We start from the raw sequence: 18,352 nt of genomic DNA on the forward strand, positions 1-18,352 counted from the left end.
ATTAGGTACCAGTACCACACGGTTTTGATTAGTATAGCTTTGTAGTATATCTTCAAATCTAGAATCGTGATACTTTCAGCTTTCTTCTTTAAAATTACTTTGGCTCTTTGGGGGTCTTTGAAGGTTCCATACAAATTTTCATATTTGTTCTAATTCTGTGGAAAATGCTATTAATATTTTGTTAGAATGGCCTTGATTCTGCACATGGTTTGGTGTGGTATGGTCATTTTAATAGTATTAGCTTTTCCAATCCACGAGCATGCTGTTTCCTTTCCTTGTGTTATTTTCAATATGTTTCATCAATGTCTTACAGTTTTCAGAGGATAGATCTTTCATCACTTTGGTTAAATTTATTCCTTGGTATTTTTTTGGGGGGGTGCAATTATAAATGGGATTGTTTTTTTTTTTTTCTTTTTCTGCTACTTTGTTATTAGTATATAGAAATGCAACCGATTTCTGGGTATTAATTTTGTATCTTATAAATTACTGAATTCACTTATTCTAACATCTTTTTGGTACAGTCTTTGGGGTTTTCTTGTTATTTACTATCATGTCATCAGCAAATAGTGATAGTTTGTTTCCTTACCAATTTGGATTTACTTTATTTCTTTTTCTTTTATGATTGCTACAGTTCGGTCTTCCAGTACTATAGTGAATAAAAATGGTAAGAAGGGCATCCTTGTCTTGCTCCTGATTTTAGAGGAAAAACTTTCAGTTTTTGAGCATTGGTATAATGTTCAATGTAGTTCAGTCATGTATGGCCCTTGTTACATTGATGTATGTTTTCTCTAAATCTACATTGTTGATTATCATGAACAAATGTTGAATTTTGTCAAATGTTTCTTCTGTATCTATTAAGATGATTCTGTGTTTTTATTCTTCCTCTTGTTACTGTGATGTATTGCATTGATTGATTTGCAATTATTGAATTAACATTGCATTCCTGGAATAAATCCTACTTGATCATGGTGAATGATCCTTTTTTTTTTTTTTCCTTGAGCATGGTGGGCAAACAATGTTACAATAGTTTTAGGAGCACAACATAGTGATTCAACAACTTTATACATTATGCTATGTTTACCACAAGTGTAGCTGCCATCTGTCATCATACAATGCTATTAAAACACCAATGACTATATTTCCAATGTTATGCCTTTGATTCCTCTGACTTATTCATGCCTGTACCTCCCACTCCCCTTCACCCATTTTGCCCATTCCCCCATCCCTTCCCCTCTGGGAAACAGTTTTTTCTCTGTATTTATAGGTCTGATTCCTTTGTTTGTTTATTCATTTATATTGTTTTCAGGTTCCACACATAAGTGAAATCATATGGTGTTTGTCTTTCTCTCTCATTTCACTCAGCATTTTACCCTCTAGGTCCATCCATGTTGTTGCAGTTGGCAAGATCTCATTCTTTTTTATGGCTAATATTTCATTGCACATAAATACCTCATCGTCCTTATTTATTCATCTATTTATGGACACTTGGGTTGTTTCCATATCTTCACTATTCTAAAAAATCATCCAGTAAACATAAGGGTGCACCTATGTTTTAGAATTAGTGTTTTTGGTTTTTGGGGGGAGGTAAATGCCCAGTAGTGGAATTATTGGTTCATATGGTATTTCTATTTTTAATTTCTTGAGGAATTTCCACACTTTTTCATAGTGACTACACCAGTTTACATCTCCTCCAACAGTACATAAGTGTTCCCTTTCCCCTACATTCTTGACGACACTTGTTATTTGTTTTTGTTTATGTTTTTGTTTTTTTAACTATTCTGTAGTTGTAAGGTGATACCTCATTGTGGCTTTGACTCATTTCCCTGATTAGTGATAGGGATTTCATGTTTTCACATTGATTTGCCATGTGTATATTTTCTTCAGAAAAAATGTTTATTCTGGTTTTTTGCCCACTTATTAAATTAGATACTGTGGGTGTTTTGGTTTCAGCTATGTAAGTTTATACACATACACACACACACACATTGGATATTAACCTCTTATCAGATAAATTATTAGCAAATATCTTCTCCCATTTAGTTGGTTGCCTTTTTGTTTACTTGTTGATTTTCTTTGCTATGTGAAGCTTTTTATTTTAGGTTAGTCCTGATAGTTTATTTTTGCTTTTGTTTCCCTCACATAAGGTATATATCTAGGAAAATGTTGTTAGGCCAGTGTCAAAGGAATCATTGCCTATTTTTCTCTTCTAGGAATGCTATGGTTTCAGGTATCACATTAAGTCTTTATTTTGCATTTATTTTTGTGTATAAGACAGTTGTCCATTTTCATTCTTTTATGTGTAGCTGCCTAATTATTTTCCTGTCATCATTTATTGAAAGACTATCTTTTCCCTATTGTATATTCTAGATTGACTATGTAAGCCTCAGTTTATATCTGACCCTTCTATTTCGTTACATTGATCTATGTGTCTGTTTTTGTGGCAGCACCATAATGGTTTGATTACTACAACTTTGTAGTCTATCTGGAAATCTGGAAAAAATGATACTTCCAATTTTGTTCTTCTTTCTTAAGATTGCTTTGGCTGTCCATGGTCTTTTGGGTTCCATAGGAATTTCAATATCTTTTCTAGTTTTGTGGAAAATGCTGTTGGTGTTTTGATAGGGATTGTATTGAATCTGTAGATTGCTTTGGGTAGATGGATACTTTAACAATACTAATTCTTCCAATCCCAAAGCATGAATTATCTCTCCATTTGTTTGTGTCATTTTCAATTTTTTCGTCAGTGTTTCATGGTTTCAGAGTATAGGTCTTTTCATCTCCTTGGTTAAACTTATTCCCAGGTATTTTACTCTTTCTGGCACAATTGTAAATTGTGGAATTGTAAATTTAGTAAGTGGGCAAAAGACCTGAATTGTAAATTGTAACTCTGGAATTTTTTATTTCTCTTTCTGCTACTTCCTTATTAGTGCATACAAATGCAGCAGATTTCTGGGTATTAATTTTGTATCCTGGAACTTACTGAATTCATCTATTACTTCTTTTTTTTTTTTTTTTTGCTTTTTTTTCATTTTTTAAAATAAATTTATTTATTTTTTCAGCGTAACAGTATTCATTGTTTTTGCACAACACCCAGTGCTCCATGCAAAACGTGCCCTCCCCATTACCCACCACCTGTTCCCCCAACCTCCCACCCCTGACCCTTCAAAACCCTCAGGTTGTTTTTCAGAGTTCATAGTCTCTTATGGTTCGCCTCCCCTTCCAATTTTTTTTTTTATAAACATATAATGTATTTTTATCCCCAGGGGTACAGGTCTGTGAATCATCAGGTTTACACACTTCACAGCACTCACGATAGCACATACCTTCCCCAATGTCCATAACCCCCTCCCCCTCTCCCAACCCCACCTCCCCCCAGCAACCCCCAGTTTGTTTTGTGAGATTAAGAGTCATTTATGGTTTGTCTCCCTCCCAATCCCATCTTGTTTCATTTATTCTTCTCTTATCCCCCTAACCCCCCATGTTGCTTCTCCATGTTCTCATATCAGGGAGATCATATGATAGTTGTCTTTCTCCGATTGACTTATTTCACTAAGCATGATACCCTCTAGTTCCATCCACGTCGTCGCAAATGGCAAGATTTCATTTCTTTTGATGGCTGCATAGTATTCCATTGTGTATATCTACCACCTCTTCTTTATCCATTCATCTGTTGATGGACATCTAGGTTCTTTCCATAGTTTGGCTATTGTAGACATTGCTGCTATAAACATTCGTGTACACGTGCCCCTTCGGATCACTATGTTTGTATCTTTAGGGTAAATACCCAGTAGTGCAATTGCTGGGTCATAGGGTAGTTCTATTTTCAACATTTTGAGGAACCTCCATGCTGTTTTCCAGAGTGGTTGCACCAGCTTGCATTCCCACCAACAGTGGAAGAGTGTTCCCCTTTCTCCGCATCCTCGCCAGCATCTGTCATTTCCTGACTTGTTAATTTTAGCCATTCTGACTGGTGTGAGGTGGTATCTCATTGTGGTTTTGATTTGTATTTCCCTGATGCCGAGAGATGTGGAGCACTTTTTCATGTGTCTGTTGGCCATCTGGATGTCTTCTTTGCAGAAATGTCTGTTCATGTCCTCTGCCCATTTCTTGATTGGATTGTTTGTTCTTTGGGTGTTGAGTTTGCTAAGTTCCTTATAGATTTTGGATACTAGCCCTTTATCTGATATGTCATTTGCAAATATCTTCTCCCATTCTGTCAGTTGTCTTTTGGTTTTGTTAACTGTTTCCTTTGCTGTGCAAAAGCTTTTGATCTTGATGAAATCCCAATAGTTCATTTTTGCCCTTGCTTCCCTTGCCTTTGCCGTTGTTCCTAGAAAAATGTTGCTGCGGCTGAGGTCAAAGAGGTGGCTGCCTGCGTTCTCCTCAAGGATTTTGATCGATTCCTTTCTCACATTGAGGTCCTTCATCCATTTTGAGTCTATTTTCGTGTGTGGTGTAAGGAAGTGGTCCAATTTCATTTTTCTGCATGTGGCTGTCCAATTTTCCCAGCACCATTTATTGAAGAGGCTGTCTTTTTTCCATTGGACATTCTTTCCTGCTTTGTTGAAGATTAGTTGACCATAGAGTTGAGGGTCGATTTCTGGGCTCTCTATTCTGTTCCACTGATGTATGTGTCTGTTTTTGTGCCAGTACCATGCTGTCTTGATGATGACAGCTTTGTAATAGAGCTTGAAGTCCGGAATTGTGATGCCACCCACTTTGGCTTTCTTTTTCAATATTCCTTTGGCTATTCGAGGTCTTTTCTGGTTCCATATAAATTTTAAGATTATTTGTTCCATTTCTTGAAAAAAATGGATGGTATTTTGATAGGGATTGCATTAAATGTGTAGATTGCTTTAGGTAGCATAGACATTTTCACAATTGAATTCATCTATTACTTCTAATAGTTTTTGTTTTTGCTGAAGTCTTATGCGTTTTCCATATAGTATTATGTTATCTGCAAATAGTGATCATTTGAATTCTTCCTTTCTAAAATGGATGCTTTTTATTTCCTTTCTTGTGTAATTGCTGTGGCTAGGACTTCTAGTACTGTTCAATAAAAGCTGTGAGAGTAGACATCCTCATCTTAGAGGAAATATGGTTTTTGTCCAGTCTGATGTTAGCTGTGGATTTTTCATGTAAGACCTTTATCATGTTGAGGTATCTTCACTCTCAACCCACTTTGAGTTTTTATCATGAACAGTAGTTGAATTTTATTAAATGCTTTTTTGCGTCCTTTGAGATTATCACATGATTTTTATCCTTTGTTTTGTTAATGTGATGTATTACACTGATTGACTTGTGAATATTGAAACTTCCTGTATTCGCAGAATAAAGTCCAATTGATTGCAAGGAATGGTCCTTTTAAATCATTGTTAAATGTGGTTTGCTTATATTTTATTAAATGTTTTGCATCTAAGGGCACCTGGATGGCTTGTGAGTTAAAGCCTCTGCCTTCGGCTCAGGTCATGATCTCGGGGTCCTCGGATCGAGTCCCACATTGGGCTCTCTGCTTGGCGGGGAGCCTGCTTCCTCCTCTCTCTCTCTCTACCTGCCTCTCTGCCTACTTGTGATCTGTCTCTCTGTCAAATAAATAAATAAAATAAAAATAAAATAAATGTTTTGCATCTATGTTCATCAGGGATATTGGCCTGAATTGTGCATGTGTGCGTGTGTGTGTGCGTGTGTGTGTGTAAGGCTAGTTATTTGAGAATTTGTTTCTTGAACTAGACCTGTATTGCTATAAACTTCTCTCTTAAAATTGCTTTTGCTCGGTCCCAAAGATTTTGGATTATTGTGTTTTCATTTTCACTTGTCCCCATGTATTTCCTAATTTCTCTTTGATTTATTCATTGACCTATTGTTTAAGTAGTAGCATGTTGTTTAGCCTCTATGCACTTGTGTTTTTCCCCAGCTTTTTTCTTGTACTTGATTTCTAACTTCTTACAATTGTGGTCAGAAAAGATTCTTGATATGATTTCAATCTTCTCAAATTTATTGAGATTCGTTTTGTGGCCAAATATGTGAGCTATCCTGGAGAATGTTCTATGTGCCCTTGAAAAGAGTGTGTATTCTGCTGGTTTTGGATAAGATGTTCTGTAAGTATCTGTTAGGTACATCTAAGCACGTGTGTTGTTCAAAGCTGCTGTTTCCTTATTGATATTCTGTTTGGAAGGTCTATCTATTGACATAGTGGGGTGTTAAAATCCCCTACTATTATTGTATTACTATCCAGTTTCTCACTTTATGTTTGTTAATATTTGCTTTATATATTTTGGTGTTGCTATGTGGATGCAAATATATTTATAATTGTTGTGTCTTCCAGTAGGATTTATTCTAACAATTTTTTGATTGAGTCTGGGTTTTCTATGCGTAGTGTCATATCATCTATACATACTGAAAATTTAATTTCTTCCTTTCGAATACAGATATCTTTTATTTCTCATGACCTACTTTGTCTCTTATTACAGCTTTTTTTTTGTCTTTTTTTTTTTTTTAGATAAATATTGCTAGTCTGGCTGTTACTCCATCTTCTTCCTCTTCTTGACATGGCATATCTTTTTATCCTTTTATTTTCAATCTGTCTGTGTCTGTGAGTCTAAAGTGACTCTCCTTTAGGCAGCATATAGATGTGTCTTGTTTTTTATCCATTTAGTCACCCTATTTTTTTAATTGGGGCATATAGACCATTTACATTTAGAGTAATTATTCATGGGTGTTTGCTGTTACCATTTTGTTAATTGTTTTCTGGTTGTTTTTCCAGTTCTTTTTTATTCTTTGCTCTCTTCTTTTGTGTTTGATGACTTTCTTTAGTGTTATGCTTGGAGTCTTTTTTTCTTTAGTTTTTGTGTATCTGTTACAGGTTTTTGGTTTGTTGTTAGCATGAAGTTCTTATATAACCCAAATATATAACAGTTTATATAAGTCGATGGTTTCTTAAGTTCAAAAACATTCCAAAAATAGTACATTTTTATTCTCCACTTCCATATTTTATGTATATGTTTTTTCATATTTTGCAATTTTTATTTTCTAACTATGCTATTTTTTAAAAATATACTTGATTTTCTATTTTTGTGTTTTAATTTTCACATTAGCTTTGTAAGGTGGTTGATCTACTAATTTTATTGTCTTTTTTTTGTAATCTTTTTTTTTACATATCCTCCCCAGTGCCCATAATCCAGCCACCCTATCCCTACCTCCTTATTCCCCAGCAACCCTCGGTTTGTTTTGTGAGATTAACAGTCTCTTATGGTTTGTCTCCCTCCTGATCCCATCTTGTGTCATTTTTTCCCTTCCTACCCTCTATGACCCCCTGCCCTGCCTCTCAAATTCCTCATATCAGAGAGATCATATGATAATTGTCTTTCTCTGATTATATATGATTGTTTTTGTTTGGGAATTCTTTTCCTTTCACATTTTCCCCTCTATTTTTCATTTTCTTGCTTAAAGAAGTCTTCTTAATACTTTTATAAGGCCAGTTTAGTGGTGGCAGACTCCTTGAACTTTTGGGAAGCTATCATTCAGTTATGAATGACTACATTTTCTTTCAGTACTTTATTATGCCACTCCCTCCCTTATGGTCTATAACATTTCTGCTGAAAAATCAACTGACGGCCTTATGAGGTTTCTCTTATACACTACTAATATTTTTCTCTTGCTGATTTTAAGGTTTGGTGTTTTTTTTTTTTTTCTCTTTAATCTTTTGACATTTTAATTACTATGTGTCTTGATGTAGACCTCTTTGGGTTTTATTGTTTGGGGCTCTCTGTGAATCCTGGACTTGGTTGTCTATTTCCTTCCCTAGGTCAGGGAAATTTTCAATCATATTTCTTTAAATAATTTTTTGCTCCTTTCTCTTTGTTCTTCTGGAACCCCTATAATGCAAATGTTAGTATGCTTTTTGTTTCCTGATAGTTCCCTTAACCTATCTCCATTTTTTTTTAAGTTTTTTTTTTTTTTTTTTTTTTTTGCTGTTTAGCTTGTGTGCTTTTCAATACCCTGTCTTCTAGATCACTTCTAAATCACTGATCTGTTCTGAATTCTCTAATCTGCCATTGATTCCTTTTAGTATATTTTATGTTCATTTAATGCATTCTTCAGCTCCAATTGCTTCATTTTTATATTTTCTGTCTCTTTGTTGAACTTCTAAATGAATTCATCCACTCTTTTCTTTATTGCCATTATTTGAACATTTTTATCAGGTAAATTACTAATCTTTGTTTGGTTTAGTGTTTTTTTGGGGGGAGGGAGTATTTTATTCTTTCATTTTGAGAATATTCCTCTGCCTCCTCATTTTCTTTGACTTTGTTTCTGTGAAGTCAATGGAACAACTACTTCTTCTACCCTTTCCTTCCTTTTCTTCCTTCCTTTCCTTTCCTTCTCTTTTCTTTCTTTCTTTCTTTCTTTCTTTCTTTCTTTCTTTCTTGTCTAGTCCTGATGGAATGGCCTTATACAGGAATGTACTCTGTGTGGACTGTGTATGCCTGGTAGTTTGGGCTATCTTTCTGGAGCCATAGCAGTTGTGGGTTGGGAATCAATGAGAACTATGCACCTGGCTGCCTTGGTAGGTTGGCTGGAGCTAAAGCAGAAATGGGTCAGGTGGTCTGTAGATTGTGGCCTTGTAGGAAAGCTGAAGCTGAAGCAAGCACTTGTTGTGGGTCCTCAGACATTCTTCACGGTGGAGTGCCCTGTCAGGGCAGCTGGAGATAAATGGGCACAAACCAGGGTGGTGGTTCTTAGGGTGACTAGCACAGGTGACACCTTGGGAGGAGAGCTGGAGCAGTAGTACATATAGAAAATATAAGAGATGAAAACTAAATTGAAGAATTTCAATTATAGTCAAAGCAGATATAAACACCACAAACAGGCTAACCAAATGAAATTTGTATTTGGAGGAAGGAGACCATGTTTAGTTGAAAATAAGGGGAAAAAAAAGATTAAAGCATTTTTCACTAAAGAAGTGAGCCTTGATTAAATTTTGTTTGGGTTTTGGTGGCTGGCAGGTAAGACATTCTTAGTCATCATGAGTATGTGTAAGGCTGTGACAAACCACAACTTTTGTTCAAATAAAGGAGAACTTAGGGACATGGGTTTAGATGGACAGATCTCTGTTTAAACTATACCTCTATCATTAATCAGTGGTGACTTAGATAACTTATTTTACCACTATATGCCTCAGTTTCTTCATCTTCATTGGAGATTATAAACTTTATCAATCAGATTATTTTTGATCTCAAGAAACAAACTGAGGGTTAATAGAGTGGAGGGAGGTGGGAAGGATGGGGTGGCTGGGTGATGGACATCAGGGAGGGTTTGTGCTATAGTGAGCATTGTGAATTGTGTAAGACTAATGAATCACAGACCTGCACCCCTAAATCAAGTAATATATTCTATGTTAGAAATAACAAAAGACAAGTAAAATTAAGTAGCTAATGAATAAAAGACATGTAGAATATACTTGTTAAGTAATAACTATTGTTTTCATTGTTAATTGTGAGTAGTGAATAGTTTTATTGTTAATAGTTGGTCAAGGACACATGTTAAGATAAGGAAAAGGATTTATTTAAATTTTATTAGTCCGAGGGGCACCTGAGTGGCTCAGTGGGTTAAGCCTCTGCCTTTGGCTCAGGTCAATATCTCAGGATCCTGGGATCGAGCCCCACATCGGGCTCTCTGCTTAGCAGGGAGCCTGCTTCCCCCTCTCTCTGCCTGATTCTCTGCCTACTTGTTAACTCTCTCTGTCAAATAAATAAATAAAATATTCTTTAAAAAATTTGATTAGTCTGTTAATGCTAACATTACTTTTTCCCAAGAATGGAGATACTGCTACAATCCCCGGGCACAATAGATCAGAATTCTAGAAGGAGCTAGGTTCTCTGAACATGAAGCCACACCATACTTTCTCCATCACTGTTATCACAACATTATCTTTTCCAGTAGGATAGATAAAAGACTTGTTAGGTGAGTACTAGGTCACTTTCCAGATAAACTACCAACAGCACTTATTCTTTCAAGTATGCTTTAACTGACCAACCAATGCCTGTAATCAGATCCAAGCATGTTCCTGAATTTTGAAAAAAGTGTTCTCTTGAGAGTTTGAAAGACAAGATCTTTGGCTTATATACCAGGGCACTGGTTTTAGAACAAACTCTTAGTATTAGGAAACTAGTCTTTTATAGTTATTATACTATCTTTCCTGGTACAAAGCCCCTTTTAGATCACAGTCCTGCTACTTTAGGACACTGGGACTTGCAAATCCTTAAATACTTTTAAATATTTTAATATTTAAAAATATTAAATAAGTATTTAAAAATAGTTTAAATACTTAAAATATCTATTCTATAGATTTTCTGAGAGGATTAAGTTATATTACAGATACAGATATGATTTTAATAGATTAAATGACATATATACAGCATTTTGCTCAGTGCCTGGCCAATAGTTAAATGTTTAAGGAACGGTGGTTTTCATAATAATAATTTGTAGCTGAAAAGCAGTGAAATCTATACACTCTTTTTTAAAAAATTTGAAGTCAATTAGCCAAGGTATACTATATCACTAGTTTTTGATAAAATGTTCAATGATTTATTAGTTGAGTATATCACCCAGTGCTCATCACATCATGTGACCTCTTTAATGCCCATCACCCAGTTACACCATTCCCCATCCACCTCCGTTTCTCTAACCCTGTTTTTTTCCTGGAATCCAGAGTCTTACAAGATTTATCTCCCTCTCTGATTTCTTCCCATTCAGTTTTCCCTCCCTTCCCCTATGGTCCTCTGCACTGTTTATTACATTCCACATATGAGTGAAACCATATGATAATTTTGTTTCTATGATTGACTTATTTCACTTAGCATAATACCCTCCAGTTCCATCCATGTCAGTGTAAATGGTAGATATTCATCCTTTCTGATGGCTGAGTAATATTTCACTGTGTATATGAACCACATTTTCTTTATTCATTCACCCACTGAAGGACATATCAGCTCCTTCCACAGTTTGGCTTATTGCTGCTATGAACACTGGGGTGCAGGTGCCCCTTCTTTTTACTACATCTGTATCTTTAACATAAACACCCAGTAGTGTAATTGCTCGGTCATAGGATAGCTCTATTTTTAATGTCCTGAGGAGCATCCATTTTCCAGAGTGGCTGTACCAGCTTGCAGAGAGGGTTCCCCTTTCCCTGCATCCTCACCAACATTTGTTCCCATTTTGGCCATTTTGACTGGTGTAAGGTGGTATCTCATTGTGGTTTTGACTTGTATTTCCCTGATGGCAAGTGATGTGGAGCATTTTTACTTATGTCTGTTGGCTATTTGTATGTCTTCTTTAGAGAAATGTCTGTTCATGTCTTCTGCCCTTTTCGTAACTGGATTATTTGTTTTTTGGTTGTCGAGTTTGATAAGTGCTTTATAGATCTTGAATACCAGCCCTTTATCTGAAATGTCATTTGCAACTATCTTCTCCCATTCCACAGGTTGTCTTCTAAAAAGTTTTGCTGATTATTCCCTTTGCTGTGCAGAAGGTTTTTATCTTGATGAAGTCCCAATAGTTCATTTTTGCTTTTGTTTCCCTTGCCTTTGGAGACGTGTCATGAAAGAGGTTGCTGTGGCTGATGTTGAAGAGGTTACTCCCTGTGTTCTCTAGGATATCAATGGATTCCTATCTCACATTTAGATCTTGCATCCATTTTGGGTTTATCTTTGTGTATGGTATAAGAGAATTGTCCAGTTTCATTCTTCTGCATATGGCTTTCCAATTTTCCCAGCATCATTTATTGAAGAGACTTTTTTCCATTAGATATTCTTTCCTGCTTTGTTTAAGGTTAGTTGATCATGGGGTTGAGGGTCCATTTCTGGGCTCTCTGTTCTGTTCCATTGATCTCTATGTGTCTGTTTTTGTGCCATTACCATACTCTCTTGATGATCACTGCTTTGTAGTATAGCTTGAAGTCAGGCATTGTGATGCCCCCAGCTTTGGTTTATATACTCTGGAATAAAATGATATGGGTTCAGATTTCTCCTGGGACACTTATGATGCTTCGTATTTGCTTTATTTGTAATATGACAAAGATATTGCTTAATGAGATGTTGAATGTATAGTGAAAATAAGAGTTTTTTGAGCCTCTGCTTTGGGTCAGATTCCTGTTCCCATCTTGTTTCACCTCAGCAATAATGCTAAGAAGTGAAGCCTAGTGTCTACTTTAAGAAAGTAAATAGAAAGTGGAAGAACCAATTCTTAAGCCACGAGATATTGTAGGAAAGGAAATAAGTTATATAACAGTAATTCACACAGGCTGACAGTGATAAGCACTCTGAATTATGTTAATTAAGAGAATTTTATACTTAGTTTCTTGTTCTATTGATTAGAGGAGACAGAATAGTGAAAGTTTAGAGTTTTGCCCTTCTTTGGTGCCATGTATAAAGATACTTCATTTTCCTACCATCTGGCCATATGTAACTCATACCCAAGGCCTGGGTTCCAGATGTGGCTTTCTGAAGTCATGGATCACTGACCAGCTTTGTTTTCCCAGCCTCATTTTCTCTTAAGATCCAGAGGTATTTGCTTGTCTCCCTCGATCTCTTGGTCCCTTGGCCAGACTCCTTACTCTTTTTAGTGGGTGATCTAGATCTGTTTTGGGCCATGCCTACCTCTTTCCCTGAATGATGGTTGGGTGCTTCTTCTCACTGCTGCCTGTCAGACACCAGGCTCTCTGCTGCCTGCACATACTTATTGCCAGCTTCTCTTCTCTGCTTGGTTCTCTTATGGCTTTAGGGATGGTGGGATATGGCATAAGGTCTCAGCTCCACACCTCACTAACAATGTGTCTTTTTATGTTACTTACCTTCACTGAGCCCTGAAGTACAATAGTATTTCACTAGTAAATATAACGTTTATTTTATTCAAAGTTGCCTCCAGACAAAATTGAAGGTGAAGTCTACTTCAGCCACTCTCGTTTCCTATCTCAGTGGAGGCCTGAGCTGCCCATGGCCTTCCGCCTTGCTGTCCCAGACCTGGCTTGCCTAATGATGAAAACTCCAGGCTTCTATTGCACTATCTTCTGCTCAATTTTCTCTTCCACATTTATATATGCTGCTATTGTTTCATCACCTCTAAGACTTGTTGTCTTTGAAAAAGTTTAATTTTTCTCAGTAATAAAAAGTTTAGAAGTAAGCTATCAGAGGCAAGTGACAATGGTGGTCTTAATCGCTAAAGACCTAAGCTCCTTCCATCTTCCTGTTCTTCCTTCCTTAGCATGTATTGTCTTTCTTACAATCACAAGATGGGAAGAAATGGGGAAGGGCATGAAAAAAAGACATGTTTCATCTGAATTTGTCCCTTTTTATCAGGAAAATAAAAGCTTTCCCACAAGGTACCTTCCACTGGCAGCCTAATGCCTTTGTATATATCTCATTGTCCAGAACTATATCACATGACATTCTCCAACCTCAAAGAAGTAAAGAGGCAGGATTGAGCCCCCCTAAAACTGAGGTTCATTCATAAAGAATAAGAAAACCATTGTAAGACAGGAAACTTGAAATATTTGCCACTATTTGCCTTATTATACCAATGTTATTTCCAAATACTTTCTTTCATTACTTCCGCTCCTCTTCTATTGTTATCACTGCTTAGCTGGATGGTTATAATCACCTCCTTAAGTAGTCAGTCCCTGATTTATCTTTACCTCCTTTAAATTTTGTTTTTTCCCCATAGCAATTTTTCTAAAATGGAGGGCTAACCTATCAGTCCCCCCATGTAATCTCTCTAGTAACTCCTTATCACTTTTAAGATAGACATCACAATCTTACGGATGCCATCCAAAGCCTCCCATGTTCTGGCTGCCCCTTCTTTTTCATTCTCACTTCCCCTTCATCCTGCTTCTTGTCCTGGGCTTCTCATTCATTTACACATAAATGCTGGCAGTTGTTGCCTCAGCATACACTTTCATACCTCTGAGCCAAAGTAAAGGTAATGTCCTCTCCCACTTTCTTATTCTTTCTCATCCTTCAAAGGGCATTATCCTTTCCTGAGTCATTTCCATTAATATCAACACAGGTGAGGAGCATACTGTGTGTGCAGGACAGGTACCATAATTTCTGTGGCTCATTGCAAAATGAAAATGTAGGTTCTCTTTTCAAAAATTACTAAGGGTTGCCTAGGTGGCTCTGTTGGTTAAACATCTAATGCTTGATTTCAGCTCAGGTCATGACCTCAGGGTTATGAGATTAAACCCTGCATCAGGTTCCATGCTGGGAATAGAGTCTGAGATTTTCTCTCCCTCTCTCTGTTTTCCCCTTTTCCTCATCCTCTTTAAAAAAAAAAAAAACTTACTAAGAATTTCAGGACGGAATAACATTAAGCCAAACAAGGTCCCTACTAAGCACAACTACACATATCATATATTCTTGAAGTTGACCCTGCTCCTGTGACCCACTGACTTCACACTTCCTGTGTTGTAACTGTTGGTTGGCCTGTCTCTCCCACTAGACTGTGCACCTCTTGAGGGCAGTGACTGGGTCATAGTCATCGTTGTATTGTAGACAACGGCACATGCACATGGGAAACATACTACATTGGATTTTGTTTTACTTCCCTCTCAACAAATAAGCAACAGAATATTTTCAAAGGTCTGTTCCAGTGGGCTTTTCTCCTACCACCTCTTGATTTATGGTGGATCTGATTAAAGATTGAGAATTAGAATCATGTCTTTATATGGAAGCTGCTGCCTATGGGTAATACTCTGGTAATTTTGCATTGGTTGGGTTCCCTGAATTCAGATTTAGCAGTGTATGTGTGAGAACTTTGCATGTTCTTCAGGCCTGGTATCGTGACAGTGTAGCTATTGAGCAAGCACTTCTAGGAAATGAACAGACTGTGAAAAACAGTGCAAATTGCAAGAATTAAATTCACTGGGAACAGCAGGACTGTAACGAGTGAGAGAGGAGGAAAATTGCAGGCACGTGAGTCCTGCCGAGATGTGTTTGCAGGCTTGTGCAGCTGCAGTCTGGGTACGTGTTTGGTTTTGTGTGTGTGTGACTTTATGGAAGGAGCACTGACCCAGCATGGGGAGTCCTCTGTTTGTGTCCTGGTGCTATTGCTCACTAGCCAGCTGATCCTGGGAAAATTGCTACACTTTCTCTGTTTCCAGGATTCCTCATGTATGAAGTCAAGAATAATACTATAGAGGAAATGGTTATACTAATACAACAAACTAAGCTGAATAGCATTACTCATAATAAAAAGTATATATTAAGTGTCTCTATTCTATATATTTCAGTTATATACTTAAACTACACATTACCTGAGTTCAAACCGCTCTGCTATTATTTTTGCAACCCCTGTTTGCTGGGAATTCTAACTACGTGTCTTCATTCAACATGGTTCATGACTTGTCCTCCCTGTCCTGATCTGGATTCCTCATGCTCACACAAATAAGGAGGGTCAATAAGAATGTACAGAAGTTTAAAGGCTGATTTGATTTTACTACTTAAAAACTGTGCTTTGGGGCAAGTAATTGAAGTTCACTGACCCTCTCATATGTTTTCTCATATGTTCTAGCAAGGATCATTTTAGAATTATTGTGAAATATTTATCAAATAATGCTTATAAAGTCCAAATACATTGGAAAAAATTGTCAAAAGTCAACACCTAAGGATAGCTAATTTTATTCTGTCACTTTAAGCACTAGTTAATTCTGTACCTGAGTGACTGCTGATTCTGGTCCCTACTGGGTCACCAATATCTGTGTGATAGTGGGCAAGTTTTCTACATCTCTCAGTTGTAGAGCAAAATAAACTGTGTATAATAGACCAATATTCCATATATTAGTCCTGATACAGTAGCTAATATTTCATTACTAAAATAGCCATAGGACTTAGGTACTACTATGATCTGTTTCATGGACAAGGAAAGTAGGCTTAAGGAGATTGAATGAGATCCACAGAATGCAAAAGTAATGAAGCTGGTTTTCCACCCAAGCCATCTGCCTCCATGGCCATTGTGCATCAATTATATGTATATTGATACCCATGGAGTCACCTGAAGAAAGGATCTCTGAATCTGTAACACTTCATTTCCCTTTCTCAGTTTTTGAGCACCTGTCTATAAATCTGGGCTTCTGAGCCTCCACATGGTTCTCTGGACCCTGAGCAAACATAATAATAATTCTTCTTCATGCAAAAATTAAAAAGGATAGTAGGCATATCTGCAGAAGAGCAGATTGATTTTCATACCCGGGAATGAAATATACCTCTGTTCTCTTTCTAAATCTAGTTATAGTTTGGCTGTATAGCACTCTTTCACTGCCAGGAGACTTTGCCCACCATGGCACTGAAGCCAAAGGCACAAGTATCTGGGTTCTCACATCCAAAAGGGGCTCTGGAGAGCTGATTTCTGATCATTGCAGAAGAAGTTGGGAAGGGCATCTATGGAGTCTGCCTGCCCAGCATCTGTGCGCCCTTTCTCTGGCCTGACTTCCTTTTGGAGAAACACTACCCTCTCTTCTTACTCTATGTGATTCCGTTAACACTGACCGCATATCCTGATTCCGGGCGGGAGCACATGACTTGGATCAGGTCTATCAGAGTTAGCTGGTCCTGAGATTTTTGAGATTATTGGTGAAATAAGATTCTCTTTTATTCAGAGAGGAACTTTTCTCGTTGCCGTGGGATCTTTACTTAGAATATGTACCTGGGACTGCTTATGGCTATTTTGCCTGTCCACCTGTCCAAGCATAAAACTCAGGGGAAAGAAGAGTCAAGGGATAAAAAGGGAACACATTCTTTTTTTTAATATTTTATTTATTTGACAGAGAGAAATCACAACTAGGCAGAGAGGCAGGCAGAGAGAGAGGAGGAAGCAGGCTCCCTGCGGAGCAGAGAGCCCGATGTGGGGCTCGATCCCAGGACCCTGGGATCATGACCTGAGCCGAAGGCAGAGGCTTTAACCCACTGAGCCACCCAGGTGCCCCAAGGGAACACATTCTTGATGATGTTTGAGAACATGGACCCAACTGTGCCTGATGCTAGCACTTCTTTGAGGAAACCCATTCAGCCTCTAGTTTTTGTTTAAGCCACTTTGTATGGTGTTTCAATCACGAAAAATCCCTCCCCTCACAAAATGGCTAATACATAAAGAAAGGAAGTGGTACAAAGCTTTAGATGAGCAAGGAAGAATACCTAATTCTTTTTTTTTTAACCGATATTTTCCTAACCACGTGGTATTGTTGAATTCACCTATTACTCTCCCCCAACTTGTGGTAGACTGGGCCTGTGCAGGTGGCATCTAACATGGCAAGAGGATGTGATTTAGTCAAAGATCTTGAGATGAGAGTTTATCCTGGATTATTTTGCTGGATCAATATAATCAAAAGAGTCCTTGTAAGAGGGATGGAGGGAAGATGGAGTCCAAGAAGGTGATGGTACTGAAGTAGAAATGAGAGTGATGAGATTGTTGACCTTGAATGTGTGGGAAGGGATGTAAGCAGACTTTGGAAGCCAGAAGGAGTAAGGAACAGGTCTCCCCTAGATCATCCAGAAAGGAATGCTGCCATGTTGAAATCCTGATTTCATCCATCTTGGACTTCTACTTTCATGTTGTTTGAAGCTGCCAAGTTTGTGGGAGTTAGCTATGGCAGCATTAGGAATCTGATATATAACTCATATACCAAATGCTTATCTTTCAAACAATATGAGTAATAAATGTCAATTATGAAGGATTAAACATGTATCCAGAAATGTAAAGATTTGGGGGGGGGTTATAGTTATCTTGTATCCCTATTAGAAATTCAGTTTGATAAGGATAAGCCACCACCAGTCTGCCTGTGACATGCTGATAGGCTCACATAACTGTGCACATTGTATTGCTTTTAGCTGCGGGTACCAGGGAAAAATGATATTGACTCAATAAGAGCATTTATCTATGTAGTAAGAATTTGGAACATGGGGAGTTTTGAGGATTTATTAAATCAATAGCTGAATGGTCTCAAAGATGCATGCTGGCTTCGTCCTCAGCTGTCTCATGATCCCACGTCCATAGCATGTTCAAGAAGGAGCACTTCCTTCAGCAGCCAGAGGCAGAAATAGGAAGCTTCTCTTCATCCATGTGTTTTAATTTTGTGGATATAAAATCTTTCTCCTAAATTTTTCTACCTGAATGACCCCCCCTTTCTTTATAGAGTTTTACTCTACATTGCTTTTCATAGGAAGTGCAACTTCTTTTTACATTGAACTAAAAGTATAGTTTGGTTTTCCAAAGCTTTATTAACATTTCATAATCATTTTTGAAAAATTTGTTCATTCATGGAAACACTGCTTATGGAATTTGAGTTACCAATATAACACACCCGTAT

Source organism: Meles meles, chromosome 1 (assembly GCF_922984935.1).
Source record: "Meles meles chromosome 1, mMelMel3.1 paternal haplotype, whole genome shotgun sequence".
Taxonomy (NCBI): domain Eukaryota; kingdom Metazoa; phylum Chordata; class Mammalia; order Carnivora; family Mustelidae; genus Meles; species Meles meles.